Genomic DNA, 16,538 nt, shown 5'->3' on the forward strand with positions numbered 1-16,538 from the left:
TACATGTTTGTACTTAATTTGCAGTGTAAGTGAATCTCAGAACTATCTGTGTTAATCTTATATTTGTAGGCCATGCTGTATTTTCTAACAAGCTAATTAGTAAGTGTCATGTAGAACACTTCTGATCACGGGTCTGTCTTCTGTCACACTGAGACTAAATTATTGTGACAAAGTATAATCAAATCCCAAAGTTGTACAACATGGTGTACTATGACATTGTCAAAAACTTAACCTGGAATGTTTCTGGGATCTCCTATTGGCCTGGTGGATAATCTGTGTCCTGTGTCATCACCTGTCAAATTAGTAACACTCCCTGTAAAACACTTTGTGGACTCTGACATTCTTTATAGTGGAAACTTTTCATCAAGGTGTCACTGCCCCATTCAGTACTGACTCTGAAGGTAGTAGTACCTCTGAATTTTTTTGTAGGGTAACAGATTACCTTTGGGTCAGTGGGTTTATTTTTCTGAAGAAGTATTACTTGCTATGGATTTGCTCTTAATATTTTAATCTACGTATAGTATCGTAGCAGATTTATGGCAGTGTATGAACCAGTTTCTTGCTGAACGTTTTCATAGCTAAGTTTTAATTTGGGACATGAGGTTCGTAACTGCAAAACAAAGTCACATTAACTCTTTTTTCCCTCCTGATTTTTTTTTTTTCCCCCAATTTACATGAAATAATGTGTTTCTCAAGGAGCAAAACTGATTTCGGACTTCTCACTGCAAGTAAGACAAAATGCTTGTATGTATCTGCTTGTTTCAGGATGTCTTTCTTTCACAAAAAGATAACTTTAAAACATGAATTCAGCAATCTTGTGTAAACAGAAAATTTCTAGCTACACGTGATGTCAAGTGTACAGTGAGCGTGAACGAGAGCACTGAGTCAACTAGCTTCTCCACTGCATGCTTTCAGATACCAGTGATGGTTACTTTAGTGCAAAGGTTAGTTTTGAAGAGCAATTGTTCTCTTAATCCTGCCATGCGATTAAATTTTTTTCTCATCAAGTTGGTAGAATCTAACTGTATAAATATGCAGTCATATTCTCCTTTAATTCTGTCTGGCAGCCAGGGTTCGAGCACACATAACCAATCTGTTTACTCTCACTGTCTATAATAAGGCTTGTCTTGCAACGTACTGACTGTTGCCAGTCTTAGTTGACTCATGAACATACTCAGTACAAATATGGCAGAAAACTGCCATGTATAAGAGCAGTAGATAAGTCAACTTCTGATGTGAAGACTTTTACAGAGGAAAAACTGGAAAAGTTAGGAGCATATCGACAAAGTTAACTGCAGTGATCTAATACTGGACTTCGATATTCAAGATACCTGAGAAGTACTAGCAATGGTGTTCAAGCCATAGTTGCCGTCAGTTGCTCCAAAAAAGCCTCCCTTGCCATGAATCATAGAGTAAGCCAGTTTGGAAAGGATCTCTGGAGGTCACTTGGCCCTGCTCACCACTTGACTTTATCCAATCTTGAATAAATAGTTTTTCATTGATCACTGTACTGATAAAATAGCTCCATCTTCTTGAGTGGTAAGAAGGGGAAAAAACCCAGCAAACCTACAAAGGTATGTGTGGAGAGGAAGCTGGAAGGATTCTGTAATGTGTAGCAGTACAATGCTGTCTCATGGAGTAGGGGGAAATCACAGTTTCTTGATGTTTTCTGAATGGATTGGTCTGCTTTGTGATGGTGTCCACAATAGAGTGCACATGCTGAATCTGCGAAGATTTGACCTTCTTAAAAGGTATGAAAGGGTCTCAGTCAGCTCCTGGAATGTGAACCTTGAGGTGTAGGGAGCAAGTTGGTATTTCAAAATGGAAGCTGAGGTCCCTGATACTTCTTGTCCAAGAAGGCTTTTTTAAGATGAGAGGCAAGGTATATTTTGTGCTTATTCTGCTTTCAGAGTAACTTGTTACTGACAACCCTTGTTTTATTGCATAACATCCAAATAAGTAAACTTAGCATAAAGAAGGGCAACTATTCGTTAGACTTCTGTAAAGGTGGAAATGAAAGAATACGAACATGTTCTTTATCTTCTGATGTACATGTGTTATTTGGGGACAAAAGTGTTAAACTTTCAGAAGGCTGTCTAGTCATGAGATGGGCATTAGACTCAGTACCAGCAATGTGCATCTCCTTCGGATTTGTGGCTGACTACTGTTGTGTGTTTAAAGCACAGTTAATATAAATTGTTATTAATGCAGAGCAGTAACTGTAATTAATTTTTTCTTTGGATTCCTAGGGATAGTTCCTAAAGGTAAAGCCATTAGGAAAAACAGGCCTGGGATAAACCTTCATAGGTCATCTAGTACATACTTAGGCTCCAAGGTAACTAGGTCTAGTCTTATGCTATGTTTGCTTTTAGAAAGCATGCATGCTGTTTTATTCTCCCTCATCTTCCTCCATGTCTTAACTTCTGTCTTACTTGCCTTGCTATGAGCTTGTTATGGTTTGTCTTATCGACTCTGATCTTCTTTCTGTACTGTGGGCTTTTATGTGCTTGGAGTCTGTTCTGTACCTCCTGTCTTAGTCCAAGACTGCTTAGATGTAAAAGTAGAAGTATGGGTAAATAAATATGGAAATCAAAAATACACTTTTATGTAGTATCGTCTAAGTTGAAAACATGAATTTTTTAGGAGCAATATAAATGAGTTGAGGCACCAAAAAGGGAAAGATGTAAACAATGCATAGTAGCACTAGCGATGGTGGACTTGGACATCCCTCATGCCTGCCTCCCTGTTGCCTCCTGCCCCAAAGAAAAGGAAAAACACACGCATGCACACACACTCCCCCTCCAAAATAATCAAGGGACTTGCATTAAATGTCCTTGATGCTGGTGTAGTGATTAGATGCTTACTTTAACACCTGGAGTTAGTGAGGAGAAGCTGTCTTTATGTCATATAGCTTTGTGGAATATGAATCTGTGGTAGATGTCTATTTTTGGACAAGATAATATTGTAAGATGGGGTTAACATCAGGGCTAGAAGATGGCATCTTATCCATGTTAATAATGTTCTGTGTCTTCTAATGTCAAACCCCTTATGTAATTAGCTTATTCAGTATAGAGAGTGTCCCTTCCTGGAAGGTGTGTGCAATGTAACTGAACCTTCTGATCATAGGTGAGATGTGGCTATGCATTTAAAGAGAACTAATGAAGAAAGTAACTGATGGTGCATATTAATAGGCTGTATGCTGAATACAAACTTGGAACTCTTCCTTCCTTAGAGAGTGAATGTTTTCTTCCTTTTTATTTTGAGGATATACTCCATTATAATCGAGATACTGACTGGGAACTGTAATTTCTCTTTGAAACTTCACTTGTTCTGACTTTTGCAGTTGTTTCAGGTACAATAGCTTGATGAACTCATCCATTGTAAAGGGGTGAGGGGAAGGTGGGAAATTGCAACTTGAACAGGAGCATGCAGACAGTCATAGTCTGTGTGAGTAATCCTGAGTGAATAGCACCTGAGAAGAAGCTGCATAGCTAGGTAGCTAGGTTTCAGATCTTTAAGTAACACTGGCAGCCAAAATAATGGATTCGAGTAATGGAAGGGGCAGGAATACCATTGGTGTACATAAAAATGCAACTTGATTTCAAGTTAATTAGAAAATATCTAGAGAAATCACAATTTCAACTGTATCTCATTTAAAGAAAGTGATAGAAGCTGCATAACTGGCAAACTTGAAGCCAGGATTCCAAGTGTTAAAAGTTGTGCTTTAAAGCTCTGCTACAGTCTATTCCACAGTGTTTTTCATGTTTATGTAATGACAATGTGTGCTGCCATATCTTACTCTGGTAGTATTCTGCCTGATTTATTTAGCAGAGAGCTTCCTACAATAAAACACTGGTAATAAAAACGAAGGCCTGCATTATACCATAAGATTATGGATTAAAGAAGTTAGTTTCATTCCCTTACTCAGTTATAGAAAGCTTGGCAGAAGAACAAATATATTTCTCTGCCAAAAATAAGATAGCAAATATGCTTTCTTCAGATTTCTTGTATGACAGCTTCTAAGTTGATATAGTTCTGCTGCATGTTCCTTATTTGTCATTGGGTATTTGTAGACTTGCAACTGAACATAGCCATGTTTTATATTGGACTCTTGACAACAGGACTTCAGCTCAACTTTCATCAGCACTTGGTAACTAGAATTGGAAGAAGCATTGTTAAGAGAATGCCATTGCACACCTCAATCTGCAAATTTAAATACTCCATGAAGAGAGTGGAAGCTGAGCTCTCTTCAGGCTAACTGTGAAGAGGAAAGATGAATTTTGTAGAATTTGGTATGTGAAGGAACGGTACTGCTCAAATGCCTTTCATTAATGTTCAAATACTCAAGTGCTGTGGTCACAGTAGAAAGGATGGGAATTCTGTTCTTTTTTTAATAGCTTAGGGGTTCTTCACATACTGCCGAAACTGAACTAGAGTTGGAACAGAATGGGCACTGAAGATTCTGACTTAACTGTGCTGTATGCAGGTGAACTCAAGTAAGCTAGAACCCGAGAACTGTGTACTTGGAAACTTGAGGTAAATATGAATGTAGTAATGAGTTAGTTTTTGAGAGCACATTTAAAATAAATGTAAAGTTGCCTATGAGACTCCACTGAAGTGACAAGCAAGGTAATATCAATTTGTCACTTTCAAAATACAATGTAATGAACACACTTGTTGCTATACTTTCTTGCTTCCAGAGGTTGTCTGGAATAAAGAGTATTCCCTGGGTGCATCAGGCTTTTTCCTTTGCACAGAGTTAGCCAAACACTGTTAAAACTGTTCTTGTAATTTTAAATTAAGTAGATTCCTATTAGGTAACTTAAGTCAATGGATAAACTTAATGTAGTTGTATCATCTATTTTTCAAAACTCTTTACTTTATGTATTTTGCTCAGATGAAGTCTGAGTTTCTATCACATTGATATTTTTACACTGAAATTCTAACTATGCTTCCTGCTGGCAACACCTGTAGTGTCACCAGAACCACTTTGTCAACTCCCTTGATCTGTTCTTAGCAGTCTGACTGTTCTAAGCTAGTGTTGCTTCTGTTTGTGGTATCTGTTTTGTTGTTGCAGTTTCATGGCCACTTGAAATTACTGGAAACCCTATTAGATATCACCAGTATTATTAATGCAATTAATTTTAATCTTGTTTTAGTGGTGTTGGAGCTTTTTAAAAAGCTTAATCAGAAGTAAGCCAAGTAGGTTGCTGCACATCACATAATTGCGTAATGTGTTTTCATCTAAAAGCTGTTCCCCTTCAACTAAGAAATGGTTTCTTCCTTACAGATTTTTAAATTTGCAATATTGTTTTCCTTCAACAAAATTATGTCAGGTTATTTGGAAAGTCAGCTCAGTAAGGTGGCAAATCAAAACTAGATAACAGGTGATATTGTTAATTGATCTAACCGAGTTAAATCAGTATTTTGACTTTCTCTGCTCTGTAACCCATTCTGAAATATCAGTTGTCTTAAATGTTGTTAACAACTCAATTACAAAATCTCTGTTACGCTTTCATAATGTTCCTATGTTTTTGTCTGTTAGTTCTACGTGGAGCTCTTGCAAAAAAATCAAGTAGCTGGTTTGGTTTACTCTGGCATATTTCCCCTCCCCCTGCCCCCCCCCCCCCCCCCCCCCCCCCCCCCCCCCGCACACACACATTTGGGAGATATCAAATGTGAACATGTGGGCACAGAGTGACACAGCAGTAGAAGGATCAAGCTGGATAAACAACCTCTGCATAGAATAACCCTGTCCAAAAGTGTGGTGTACGGTTTGTGGTTTTCTTATTTTTAAATCCTAGAACTCGCTGCTTACTGCAGTAACTTGCTTTGGGAGAGCTGTATTCTGCCTCTCCCCCTCCTTCCCAGCAGGTGTGGAAACAAGTTTTCTTTCCCTAGCTACAACAGAGTTTCAGTGGTAGGTACCATGGGACAGGGCAAGAAAAGCTTCATGAACTGTAGATAATACAGGTTTGCTTCCTTGCGGTGTCTCCTCTGACTTCTTTTACCTTCTGAGAAAGAATGGGTGTTATGATAACAAGAATGGTGTTCCAGGTACTTCCTTAGCAAAAACGATAAAAGTGGGGGTACTAGCCTTTTCTAGGAACTGAGCCTTTAAAATACTTTTTGTACCTGAGCGTCTCAGTCCTAAGCAAGAGGAGCACATAATTTCTTTGTTGGTTAGCCTGGTAGAACAACGGGACTTGATATTAGTCAGTTGTCCGTAAGGACAGTGAAGTATTACTGTCTAGGAATAAGTTTAGTGAGAGACCTAATAATGTCAGAAGTGTCATCTGCTAATATGGTTGGCATATCACTTAAATCTCTTAACTTGCAACCATGTAAAAAGTAGCTAAGTGCATGCATTGGTTTTGTTTTCATACTTGCTTTTTTAATTCTTCAGTCCTCCTGGGAGATTCTTTCAGCATGTCATTTCTTAAAATTTAAGATCGTGTAATTTCCAGCCTGAAAGTTTCTCATAACTGTTTTGCCTGCTAACTGTATCAATGCTATCCTCTCATTTTAAGTAATTTTCTTCTCTTGGTGTTTTACCCTTAGCACTTACAGAAAACATTTACAACCTTCTTGTTGCCCGGCTAAATAACACAGGCTTTATTAGTCACCTCCTGTAAGAGCACTTTTCTGTTCTTTCAACTGGAATTCATCTCTCTTGACCAAGGCTAACTGTGATGGGATGGAGTATTCCAGATGAATACTTTTTGTACAAAAGCACTGGAGAATTCTCGGTTCCTCTGTAATGATGTATGTATACCTAAGCATTGGTTCCTCTGCCAGCCCTCCACCCCCAATTCCCCTCCAGTATCACTCTGTGAGTAACTGGAACATGTAGTCACTAATGCTTAATGTCAACTGACAAGGACTTGGCTTATAGCAAAACTTCTTGGTTTTGTTATTGAGGTATAGGATCTCCATGCTGTGATACTATCAAGTACAATAATACCAAACAAGTGTCTCATTAGTATGATTTGCTGTTCCATATTTGCGATGCATACTTACTGTTTTGGGGAAGGGAAGGAGGAGAGGAAAGGGAATGTGTAAGTTTTGATAGTTTTGGAAAAAAATGGGAGTTTTGAGGGAACAGCTCTGGCTTTAGATAACCGTGTCACCTGGGTAGTTATGTTGAAATAAGCAAGCTGTAGCAATAATAAAGCTTTCATCTTCTTTCATAGTTTCCTTCTATAGGTAATAGTCTGTTCGTCATTACAAATTCTACTAAACTCATATGGTGACGTATTCTATTTGGATGCTACTTAGCAGCCATTGATTGTTTAAGTAGTCTTGGATTTAACAAATCGGAAGTAAGATAATGAATGACCTCTCTTCTATAAGCCTGAAAATAGTAGCAAGTGTCCTGAGTTCTGCCATCAAAACAATCTTTCACTTCTGGAATCTACTGATGTCCTGTCATTACCGAATTAGGGTTTCAAGATTTAATTCCATCACAAGTTTAAGATTATTGCCTGCCTTCAAGTGTTACAAATGTTTAAGCACCCATAGCTTACACGAACTGTCATTTCCAACTTTTTTTCAACATTGGGCCTCCAACTGCACATTCACGTAGCTGCGGATATTTCAAGTCCAGCTATGTCTAAAAGATGGAAGTACTTTAGACAAAAATACTCTTACTGTAGTATGTTTGCTGTAACACAGCTTTGAAACTGACAGGGGTGGAAAGCTGTAGTTTAATAGTCCTCATCAAGAGTACTTTTATTCTTTTGCTAAACTCTGGTTCAGTGAGAATGTCTATCTACGTACATTCATAGAGTAAACAAATACTATTTCATGGCGGTACTGACATAGCGAAGGAAGGTAGGCTGTCCTGTGAAAAGTATTTGAAAGAACCAGTCTCAAATCTTAGTTTCTTGGGAAAGGAGAGGGCCTGTTCCTGGAAATAGTCAACACTAATGGGATCTCTTTTTAAATAGTAGTTTGGGTTTTATTTGTTTGTTTTTTAAAGCAAAGGGGCAATTCTTCCTTACTGTATTTTTGGGTCACTTTTGATTGGAGTACTTTAAATGCCTGACTTTCAGCCTAAAATATCTAGTTGCCAGCTAAAGGCTAACAGGAGGAGAAAACACAAAGTGCAAAAGTATGTTCAGTTTTTATACCACTGACTCTAGCTGTATTGTCGTAAATGTTATAGCTATACCATGAAAGGTAGTTGCTCCCACAGGGATCTCTTTGCTTGGTTCCCTTAAGGGAAGGTGTTCAAAAGATGTTAACCTGGCATGCTTAAGCCTTGAACAGCTGAGGCAAGGAATTCAAGAAACCAGAGTTTTGTGCCCATTGACTCATGAACACTGCTCTGAGATCAGAGTGTGACAAGTAGAGAAGATGCAAACTACTGTAATTCCTCTGATTCTCAGATAGCTCATGTGAGACAGCTGAGTTGGGGCTTGTAAGCCCCTATCTTTGCTTTATGTGTATTATCTAGCTTGTTAAAAAAGCCAGCTTCAGAAGTGTTTGGTCTTTCTGTTGACAATATCAAAAGCAGAAAGTGAGTAGTGCAAGTCCAGACCTGTGGCAGCTAGAAGCAGAAGCTCAACCTATAGTACAATGTTGTGATTTAAATGTCTTAAGTTTAGTTAAGTCAAGGTGCATCCAAAATCAAGGTAGTTTGTTGCTGCTTAATAGTATTCCAGGTTATGGCAACAAACTAGAGTTGCACATAGTCTTGGTGTGCATTTGCTGCATGGTTGGGAAGGTTGGTGGCTCAGCTTTGAGGTGCGAAGAATTTAAAAATACAAGTTTGTGACTGGCTATCATCTAAGCTGCTTTGTTCTTTATACTTGCATAGACTGGAGTAGCATTTGTGGTGGGAAAGTGGAGGAGAAGCTGATCTAATTTCAGGTTGCTTCAGCAGAATTTGAAGGCTTTTACTGGTGACAGTTGGTGATAGTTCAAAGTGTCAGGTTTTAAATTGTCTATATAAATGTGTACAGATGCAATCATCTATATTTTTGACCATTTCCTGAAGTTTGTGCTGAATTCTAACATGAAAATGGCCTGCACAGGCATTAGAGTGAAACTAATAATTGTGCTCTATCCGTGTACCTTTTGAGCTATTTGTGTAAGAGAAGGGGCTTGAAATAATGACACACTCAAAGGTAGGAACTTTGGATAAATATATGTTGTAGTTGGAAACTACCTTCTACCAAGTACACAAGACTGTCATTTAGGTTTTGGGTTAGAGGAACTAACTTGCCTTTCTAATTTATTTAGATGACCACACTCACTAGGATGTCTCCCAAGAAATCTAGTTGGGTTTTTAACTTCCATCAGTACTGTGGTACTCTTTGGAAGATATAGTGGAGTTCAGCTGAAAAACTGCATAGTGCAGACTGATAGCTCTAATGCCCTAAAGACTGGCTTGTTTAGGTTTTCTCTTCTTAGTCTGTACTGTAACTTTAGTAGTAAGTTAAATCTTGTATGAAGAGTATAAGGAAGTGTAATCACTATTAAGGTTAATCGAGTTACAAAAAAGGGGGTGTTTGGCTCAGAATGTCTGTCATACTTGAATATAGAATCATAGCATGCTTTGGGTTGGAAGGGACCCTCAGAGGCCATCTAGCCCAACCCCCCTGCAGTGAGCAGGGACAGCTTTAACTAGATCAGGCTGTTCAGAGCCCCATCCAGCCTGACCTGGAATGTTTCCAGGGATGGGGCCTCCACTACCTCTCTGGGCAACCTGTTCCAGTGCTTGACCACCCTCAGTGTAAAAAAAAAAAAAAAATTCTTCCTTATATCTAGTCTAAATCTATTCTTCTTTAGTTTAAATCCATTATTCCTTGTCCTGTCACAACAGGCCTTGTTAAAAAGATTGTCCCCATCCTTCCTGTAGGCCCCTTTTAAGTACTGGAAGGCTGCAGTAAGGTCTCTCCGCAGCCTTCTCTTCTCCAGGCTGAACAACCCCAACTCTCTCAGCCTGGCCTCTTAGGAGAGGTGTTCCAGCCCTCAGATCATTTTGGTGGCCCTCTTCTGGACCCGCTCCAACAGGTCCATGCCCTTCTTGTGCTGAGGGCTCCAGAGCTGGACGCAGTGCTCCAGGTGGGGTCTCACCAGAGCAGAGCAGAGTAGAGGGGCAGAATCACCTCCCTCGACCTGCTGGCCACGCTTCTTTTGATGCAGCCCAGGATACGGTTGGCTTTCTGGGCTGCAAGCGCACATTGCCAGCTCATGTCCAGCTTTTCATCTGCTAGTACCCCCAAGTCCTTCTCCGCAGGGCTGCTCTCAATCCCTTCATCCCGCAGCCTGCATTGATATTGGGTGTTGCCCCGTCCCAGGTGCCGGACCTTGCACTTGGCCTTGTTGAACCTCATGATGTTCACACAGGCCCACCTCTCCAGCTTGTCCAGGTCCCTCTGGATGACATCTCGTCCTCCTGGTGTGTCAATGGCACCACTCAGCTTGGTGTCATGTGCAAACTTGCTGAGGGTGCCCTCGATCCCACTGTCTATGTCATTGATGAAGATGTTAAATAGCACCGGTCCCAGTACAGACCCCTGAGGGACTCCACTTGTCACTGGTCTCCATGTGGACATCGAGCCATTGACCACGACCCTCTGGATGCGACCATCCAGCCAATTCCTTATCCATCGAACAGTCCACCCATCAAACCCCTATGTCTCCAATTTAGAGAGAAGGATGCTGTGGGGGACTGTGTCGAACGCTTTACAGAAATGCAAGTAGATGACATCCGTTGCTTTTCCTTTGTCCACTGATGCAGTCACTCCTCCATAGAAAGCCGCTAGGTTGGTCAGGCAGGACTTGCCCTTGGTGAAGCCATGCTGGCTGTCTCGAATCACCTCCCTGTCCTCCATGTGCTTGAGCATATCTTCTAGGAGGATCTGTTCCATGATCTTCCCAGGCACAGCCGTGAGGCTGACAGGTTGGTAGTTCCCAGGGTCCTCCTTTCTTCCCTGTGAAATATGTACAGAATGTTTATACTTCATTTTAATTAGAAAAGTATCCATTATAAAACACCCACTGCTATACCACATCTGAAATGTTTTTCTTGAAAATAATAAAAAAAGAACCCTGAAACTTTAAGACTTCTATCATGCAGCTGTTTAATGTAATAAATATTGTCATATTAGGATATGCTGATGGCATATGCTCTCCTTGATATTTGAAACTACAACACCAGACTGCTGATTTGAAAATTCAATGGTAGAAGCTTTATACCTTCCACTTTCTAATTAGTCAAAATAGACATTTAATAGGAAATAGTTGAAGCTATTTCTTAATAGATACTGGAAGTTTGGTGAGCAATGTTTTCAAACTATTTAACTCCCAGTTCCGTGGAAGAAGTTTGTGCTGGATAGATCAGGTTGTGTTCATATTGCAGTATACAGTATCTATGTCCCAAACTGTTCTGCCAGGGGAGCCCTTAAATACAAAGAAAACATACAAATAAAGTTTGAAAAGCATGGAAGAAAGACCCAAAGTTAGTACAATTAATTTGGCATCTTTGGTAGCTAATGGGGTTGGAGGTGCTCGAAAATAATTGATGGGAGAAGAGCTTTATTCAAAAAACCTGAAGTGGGGAAGTAGAGGTAGTAAAGGTACTGTGATTACTAGAACACTTCATTGCTCATTAATTGTATGTGGGATGGGGAGGTGCATGCTCCTAGCTGAGTATCTTTGATAAGCAAAACAGATGTAGGATTGAGAGGCTGCAGCCTTTATGAAATACCTAAATTTTGCATTTGGTATGATAAGATACTGTGCAGAGGAAAGGGAAGGAAGAAACTGCTCACTTCTGGGCCTACAGGTATTTTCCCTTTTCTTTCACAAGCCTGTCTACTTCATATTCTTTCTTTAATCTTTCCCTGAAGCCACTCCATTCCCTGTGTGTGTTTTTCACTCCAGTGTTGTAAAGAGAGTTGTTCTGTCTTGCATCGTGATGAAGATGCCCTCTCCACATAAATGTCCTTTTGTTTGTCTTGTCTCCCTTACTATTGCATTTTATTAAATGACTTTAGTAAAGAGGATAATATACAGAATAGTTCTGAAGCTATATGACTGTCTTGTGGATGTTCTTTAAAGAAAAACAAACCAAAAAGAGAAGACACCTTGCATAGAAGTTAAGTGAAGTTTGCTTCCAGTTCAGTGTCATCTTAATGGTATGGGATTTTTTTCATGTTTGCAAACATGTATTTCAGGAGTGTAGCAAGATGGATGCATAGCTTTGCTCCAGAGTATTCTATCTTTGATACACAGCAATTACTTAAACATTGTCTTCCTTTCCTCTCTTCCTTGCCATATTGTCTTCTAATCCTAGACAAGACCATAATCAACACATGTTGTTTGGGGGTGATAGATTGTATGTTTGCTTGTAAGGCATAGTTAAGCATTAGTGTAGCATAAAAGGTCACCTGTATAGGAGGCAACTCCCGAGTATTCTGATTGGGTCACCGAGCAAATTGCAAGAGCAAAAGCTTATCAAATCAACTATTATAATACCTAGTTCTTAAATAATAATTTTTGTCCTAACATCAAGCTATAGAAAGCCTACAGCTCTGCTTATTCTTCTGTAAGTACTACCTCAGAGCTGTGGAGAAACTTTGCGTTCTTCTGATATGTGTTCTGTATTACTGGTAGTCTGTGAATCCTTTCAGTACATCAGAAAGCAGTAGTTTAGCTGGGAGGTAACAAAAAGCATTCAACAGATCTGGGCAGCATCTATTGGAACACCTCCTTGCCAGGAAGTAAATAGCTTTTCTTCCAACTCTGCAGTGATTGACTATCAGCAAGGAATTCAGGCTTTGGCAAACCTGGCCGTGCTATGACCCTGAGGAAAAATACCTTATTGGTGTCAACTTGTTAATCTAATAACTCTAAAATATGGGCATAGTTACAGTTGTTGCTTGTGCAAGGAAAGTGTGTGGGTAGCCTGGGAGAGAGAAAGTAAGAGTCATTGGTGAGGTAAAGCAGAAAAAAAAGGGTGGTTGTACTTGCACGTATGGAAAGGAAGAGAGGAATTTGTGGTACACATTTTTGTCTGTGTTAGTTTGGTGAGTTCTTGTCTAGCTTAAAACTAAGACTAAGTCTGGCATCCTGCTAAAAAGTATTTGAAAGAGCTGTAGTACTTAGATTTGCTCAAGTTCAGCATCTTAACTCACTCCGTTCAGGTTCTTGGGACACTCATTTGGCATTCCCATACTCTGTGATCCCCATGTACAATGCCTTGTTCCCACAAACTTGTGGTATTTGTTGAGTACTGAAAAGGTGCATATGTGCAGAGTGGAGTAGATGGTCTCATCAATGAAAGGTGCCATAAAGTTGTTTAATTCTTGGTACTCTGGCTTTCGACAACTTTTCTGTGACTGTAAAGGTTGGAACCTTCCTAAAATGCAGTTGTGGAAGCTAATATTGTATGTTCTTCTGCGTAGTTACCGTGAAAGAATAGCTCTGAGCACTGTAAAGTCCTGATCCTATCAATGATAGGATCAGTTTAAAGACAGCTTAATTGTTAGCGTTTAACAGGTGTTTCTCTGGGCATGACTTCCTTTTGTTCAGCTTTACACAGAACTTCTGTTTCTCTGTACAGATATTTGGTGGGTAGTTTGGTTCATGATTTCATACAAGATGAATGTCTTTAATTGTGCTTGTGTCAGTAATTTGGTATGTGTATTGGAGCTTGCTCTTAATTACATCACTACAAGGTATAATGTCAAAATATAAATTGTTTTTCTTTGGTTGAGAAGATGCATCTGTGGCACATAATTCCAAGATGCCATTGGTTTGAGCACTACCCAGTTTAGGAACCTTAAATGTGTTTTAATCCCTTTGTTGTTGCAGTATTCTTGTGATAGCTAAAGATCCATATGCAGATCTAGTGCTGAGGAAGCCGGAAACTTAACCTGTTCTAATTGGATTTCTTCCTCAGCAACTACAATTAAAGCATTTCCCAGATTGTATCATGTGGTGTAGGAATCTTGCTATGCATTAGGCCTGTGACCTTTTTTTGGGTAGCATTTGGGTAGAAGTCTTTGTTCAGGAGGATAGCATAACCTGCTTGAGACAGTCTAGGAAAGGAAGCCTCAACAGACATCAGCTTGGGTCAGTGCTAAATATCAGTGATTAGAAAAACAGAAGGAAAACTCCTGAGACCTTCCTTATTTGTCCAAAACTTTTTAAAATGATATTTTGAAGATGCAAAAACTTGAGGCTCATTCTGGTTAAGTAAAAACAGATGAGTACTCACCCTCCCCCCTTCCCCTGGAAACATAGATTATTTTTTAAAATTTTTATCTTTAAAGTGTTTTTCTTTAAGACATGCGAGTATGAGTGAACAGGCTTCTCAACTTTTGGCATTTCTGTATGTAAACATGTTTCAAGCTGAATATTATCGAAATGAAGACCCAGTCTCCTCCCTCCTTACCTTGTTTTCAAGGTAGATCTACATAATGCCCTTAGACCTGTAATCTTGGGTTTATCTGTGGCACTTGTCTAATCTGCTTGTACATGTCAACTATTTTTTGTGTTTCTTTTTCTAGCAGTAACTTCTGTAAGATCTAGTCTGAATTTCTTCATTCTAGTGGCTAAAGTTCTTTTCCATCTCCCCCCTGAGTTGTCTAGAAGATTGCAGAGATCATCTTATGTTAGTTTAGACTTTGGGTGGCCAAACCATGTTTTACTAGTCGCTGAGCTCGCTAGGTCTCTCTGTAATTTAAGACAGCTTGGCAAAAGTTGATTAGGAACTTGGCAGGGCTCAGGCAACCTGCTGTGCTGCAACTTGGGGCATGTATTGTCTAACAGGCTCTGCAGGTAGGACATGGCTATGTACCATATCAGTATTTGTCTTGTAGTGCTATTGCACTTGATTTTACTTAAGTGCTGTGTGTGCCAGATGCAGGTGAATGGCAGACTGCAAACAAGGCACCATCTGGTCTATGGGGTTAGAATAGGGAAGAGGCTTGGTGTTGTAGCAGTAGATTCTGCATTCAGACTCATAATGTTGAAGTAAATAGAGCTATGCAGCTCAAAGGCAGCTGAGCATTAAGCACTGGGCAGGGCAGACTTGGAGTAGGTAATGATCTTGGGTACTTCTTGGTTCACTTGTATGACAATACTGAAATCAAGCTGCTAAATTGAAATTTGCACCAGTTGTTGAACTGACTTTTTTCTTTGCTGGTAATAAATGCCCCCTGCCCCAACTTTGCCACACCTGTTTACTTGGTCTTAACTTGACCACCTGCCTGGTGGCTTGTCTTCATTTCTGGCAGTGTCACTGATCTGTACTTCATGAAGGATTCTCTGCTTCTGTTCACATTGTCTCACAGAAGGTAAAAGCTCCTCATTCAAATTCATTCCCCTCTTCTGAAGAGAATGTTCTCCCTCAAGCTTGCTGGGCAGCATGGATTTTTTTAATAATGTTAGTGGAAGCTTAAGCCACCACACAGACAGTGAATTTTGGCTTCTATTAAACAAGGGTTTCTAGAGAAGCTGAAAATGAAGGACAGATGAGATTTTACTTCTACTGCTTTTGATGATTTTGTTGGGAGTGTGCTAGAAACAAGAATTCGCATCAATTCACTCTGGGTACAAATAGCGGAGTTTTGGTCAGAATTTGGCTACTGGAAAATATGTTATTTTCCCTTGGAGATACCAGTTGCTTTTGTTTAAAAAAAGAAAAAAAGTATTATTTCTGTTTTGCTAACAAGTTGGAACCATGCTTGTATTAGCACCAGGTAGCAGAATTGCACACGGAGACTCTCGTAGTATAAACTTCTCTGTCTAGCAGCTTGTCAGTAAATTTAAGGTTCCTGTAGATGTGAAGTCAAGCTATTGCTCCAGGATCCAATTTGGCAGAGAAATTTTGCTCTGTGACACAAGTGTACAGAAGAAAAAAAAACTTCGAACACACCCCTTGCTTGCTTCTCCCTTTCTTTCCCATTGCTGTGCTAAAAGGGAAAAAGATCTGTCAACAAAGAGACAAAAACTGGTTCAGCATTCTGCAGCTGATGTTTGCTATGTTTATATGTGCTTGTTCACCATGTGGTATAACAAATCTTTAATGTTACTGAGGTGGCTTAAAGATCTCTGGGCTTCTTCTGAAGCTGAACTGTCACTGGCTGACTTGCAGCTATCCAGATCAGACTATTCTTTTACTGAATATGGATTGATTCAGAAGTTTCTGGACTCGTATGTGTTCGATAATCTTTATATTTGTGAGCAGAAAAAATTTAACTGCTCCAGAATTGACTGAATTGAACAACAGTACTTCATGTTTAGCTGGTTAAAAAAACCAAAACAAAACAGAGCACTGAAGAGTGAGAAACTCAGGTGTAAACATGAAAATATTTTCTTGAAGTGTTGAGTCCTGGCTTTCTGCCACTGAGAGAGCATTCCCTTCCTTCGTTAATGTCAAACCATACACGGATGGAAAACTTACATTGAACTAGTTTGAATGTGTTACAAATTGTGGCATGGAAAGGTAACAAACTTGGTTTATTTGGAGAATGACAACTTAATTCTTTGAATTTTTTTTACAAGGGTGGACTCTTTGA

At 39.6% G+C, this 16,538-nt stretch overlaps 1 protein-coding gene across 12 annotated transcripts in view; it reads left to right on the forward strand.

Moving 5' to 3' along the window:
- TRIP12 (thyroid hormone receptor interactor 12) overlaps positions 1–16,538 on the forward strand; it is an 83,774-nt gene that overhangs the window by 3,330 nt on the left and 63,906 nt on the right. For 9 of the 12 annotated variants that reach the window (XM_075716157.1, XM_075716159.1, XM_075716152.1 and 6 more), the window contains exon 1: positions 5,710–5,920. The exons of 1 other annotated variant lie outside the window; for it this stretch is intronic. The gene's annotated coding sequence lies outside the window, so the exon portion shown is untranslated. Of the gene's footprint in view, positions 1–5,709; positions 5,921–16,538 lie in introns of those variants that run through there. 2 more of the 12 variants (XM_075716155.1, XM_075716153.1) reach the window with 2 other exon arrangements.

The sequence above is a fragment of the Pelecanus crispus genome, chromosome 9, assembly GCF_030463565.1.
Source record: "Pelecanus crispus isolate bPelCri1 chromosome 9, bPelCri1.pri, whole genome shotgun sequence".
Lineage (NCBI taxonomy): Eukaryota > Metazoa > Chordata > Aves > Pelecaniformes > Pelecanidae > Pelecanus > Pelecanus crispus.